The following is a 3934-nucleotide window of genomic DNA, read 5'->3' on the forward strand; positions in this document are numbered from 1 at the left end:
CATTTAGATAGTTCATACTCTCTCTTATTATCTTAGTCGTGAGCTTTTAAGCCTAAATTTTTTAATTATTTGTTGTGTGATTATCCAGACATATGTTATCCCTTAAGAACTTGCACTAATTCTGACTTGTATCACTTGTAATTTAAGCATACACAAAGGCAATTTTGTTTGATCGTTTGAGCCTTTCTAACTTTCTGATGACTCTTCATCATATGCATATTTTTCATTGTTTTTAGTCTTATTTATCTTTTATTCATTAGTTAATTTTAAAAGTTATTTGATATATTTTGTTTATTTTAGTTCTTTGATTTAATGAAATGTTTATGTTCTTATTTCCTTGATTAAGTAGAGATTTTCGTAGTTTTGCTTTGTTTCTTTGTTTTAGTGCAATGCTGAATTTTGGTGAGAAATTAACATGACATATGTGGAGTATTTCAGCCATATTGGGAGTTGTAGATGTCCAATTGGAGTCAAACCAAGTGCAAGTGAAAGTTAAGCTCTATAGCTACAACTTGCATGAAGACGCTGGAACCAAATTCAGACTCGAAAGAAGCAAATTATGCAGCAGATGATGTGCGCTTGAAGCGGAAATACTTGCGCCTGGGGCACATTTCGGCCTTCCTGAATCTTCCCACTTGCGCCAGAAGCACAAATTCCGCGTGTGGCACGCGGCTGAATGTTGAAAAACGCATTTTTTTTCTCACTTTTTAGGGATCTTTTTGACTATTGGGAAGTTTAGAGACTTGTGCCCTAGCATAGAAACTCAAAGTTGGTCGTTTCTAACGCCATTGGAGTAGTTTTATCAAGAGTCATTCATGAATCTTTCTTGTAATTCTTCACTAATCTCCATCTTTTCTATCTGTCATGAGTAACTAAACCCTATTTATTAGGGATGAGCGTAACAAGATGAAACCCTTATTTTTCTGATTTGATTTTTAGTCATATGAGTGAGTTTATTGAATTATTTTTCTCATCTCTGTGCTTAATATTTTTTATTAAAATATTTTACGATTCGTATTTTGAAACGAAAGTGGACTTTACAAATGCTTGAGTTGAGAAATTCATAAATTTGTAGTCTAGGGATATATGCAAGTCATGAAACCAATTAAATTAGTTGCAGAGGCAATAATTTAAAAAGATAATTCATGTATAATAATGCTTAATTCTAATCTTAAATTCACTAAGGAATTAGAGGTTACTTTGGAATTAAAGGTTCTTCCACTAGGACATTAGGGCAAGAATAATAAAGAGAATTTGATAATAATTCAATAAAGGAATTCAATAACTAGGATCAAATTAGACACCAAGGTTGGATTCGAAGTGAAACTCATCATTGACATTTTTCTTATTATAAATGATCACTTTTATTACTGTTGTTAATTTTAAATATTATTTCAATCAATTCGGAAACTTTTTGTTCAATTTTAGTAATTAAATATAATTCGATTGTAAAACGCAATCATTGAGTTCGACACTCGGTATTACCGTTTTAATTATTACTTGCAACGATTTAGTACACTTGCTGAAACGTTATCACTATCCTATGCAAATTTTATCCTTTGCTAGCCCCTTTGAGCCTTGCCCTTTTATTTCGGTTACTAGCCACATTACAAGCTAAAGATTTGACTTTAATTAAATCACCTTAATTGTAGTTAGGTAGAAAAGAAAACTTTCTCGTCTTAATAAAGTTCTAAGTTTGGGGTTGCTAATGGGATATCAATATTTTATGTTTGGGGTGGTGGTTCTCACAAAAAGAAAGAAAAAAAAAAGAAGAAAAAATTCAAAAAAAAAATAGTTTTAGTACATTGATAAATAACATCTTCTTAGCTCTTTTGTAAATGATTGAGAATGTCCAGCATAAAACGTGGAGAAAAAAAAACTAGAATAAAAGAGGGAGAATAATTTGAAAATGTATGTCTAACTCCAAGTAGTAAAGCCTTCTATTCCAAAATATCCTATCTTTACCTAAACTCCATTACAACCCGAAAGTCCTCCAAAAGTTTATGTTTTTGTTGCATTGTGACTGCTAACTAGAATTTTTTCAAGCTTATGGTAGCGTGATGCATGTTCTAGAATTTGAGTGATAAATTCATAACCCTTGCTAAACACTTGAGAGAAATTTTGTTGAGATTGTGTGAAGAGAGAGTTGAACTTGATGAATGAATGCTAAGGTGTACAACCAAATATGAAATTAATTGTACCTTGGGGACAAGCAATTGATTAAGTTTGAGGTTGTGATAACCCTTCATCATATGCATATTTTTCATTGAATTTAGTCTTATTTATCTTTTATTCATTAGTTAATTTAAAGAGTTATTTGATATATTTTGTTGATTTTAGCTCTTTGATTTAATGAAATGTTCATGTTCTTATTTCCTTGATTAAGTAGAGATTTTTTATTGTTGTAATTTTGCATTGTTACTTTGTTTTAGTGCAGTGTTGAATTTTGGTGAGAAATTAACATGACTTATGTGACGTAGTTCAGCCATATATGGAGTTGTAGATGTCCAATTGGAGTCAAACCACGTGCAAATGAAATCTATGATCCATATCTATAACGTTCATGAAGATACCGAAATCCAATTCAGAATCAAAAGAGGAGAAAAATGCAGAAAACCTCAAACAGAAGAAACTGTGTGCCTGAAGCGCAACAGTTGCGCTTGGGGCGCGTGGCACGCGGCAACATACATTAAAACGTATTTTTTTTCACTTTGTAGGCATCTTTTTGACTATTATGAAATTGGAGATTTGTGCTCTAGCAGAGAAACTCAGATACGACTGTTCTTAACACCATTGGAGGAGTTTTTGTCAAGAATTATTCATGAATCCTTTTGTAATTCTTCTTTAATCTCTACCTTTTCTATCTCTGTCATGAGTAACTAAACCCTATTTGTTCTGAATGAGTGAAGTAAGATGAAACCCTTATTTTTTTGATTTGATTTCTAGTTATATGAATGAACTTATTGAATTATTTTTCACATCTATGGGCTTAATGCTTTTTATTGCTTGATCAACATTAAAATGTTCTACGATTCATATTTTGAAACGGAAGTGGACTTTATAAAATGCTTGAGGTGAGAAATTCATGAATTTGTAGTCTATGGATAGATGCAGGTCATGAAACCAATTAAATTAGTTGCAAATGCATTAGTTTAACAAGAGAATTCTTATACGGTAAGACTTAATTCTAGCCTTAAATCCACTAAAGAATTAGGGGTTACTTTTGGATTAAAAGTTTTGTCACTAAGACATTAGGATAAAAATAATAAAGAGAGTTCGATAATAATTCAATAAAGGAATTCAATAACTAGGTTCAAATTAGATACCAAGGTTGGATTCGAAGTGAAACTTATCTGTGACATTTTTTTTATTATAAATGATTAATTTTATTATTGTTGTTAATTTTAAATATCATTTCAATCAATTTGGGAACTTTTTGTTCAATTTTAGTAAGTAAATACAATTCGATAGTAAAATGCAATCCTTGAGTTCGACACTCGGTATTACCGTTTTAATTATTACTTGCAATGATTCAGTACACTTGTTGATAGATGCAGGTCATGAAACCAATTAAATTAGTTGCAAAGACAATAGTTTAACAAAAGAATTCTTGTACGGTAAGACTTAATTCTAATCTTAAATCCACTAACGAATTAGGGATTATTTTAGTAATTAAATATAATTCGATAGTATAACGCAATCCTTGAGTTCGACATTCAGTATTACCATTTTAGTTATTACTTGTAATGATTCAGTACACTTGATGAAACACTATTATTTTGACTCCCCTAAGACTAATATGGTTTGAAACAAGCTAGTAGAAATTGGAATCATAAGTTTACTTCAACCCTTATTTCTTGGGGTTATGTTCAATCTTTATCTGATTATTCTTTGTTTGTCATAAGTTTACTTCAACCCCTATTTTGTTTATTTA

The sequence above is a fragment of the Cicer arietinum genome, chromosome 7 (genome assembly GCF_000331145.2).
Source record: "Cicer arietinum cultivar CDC Frontier isolate Library 1 chromosome 7, Cicar.CDCFrontier_v2.0, whole genome shotgun sequence".
NCBI lineage: Eukaryota > Viridiplantae > Streptophyta > Magnoliopsida > Fabales > Fabaceae > Cicer > Cicer arietinum.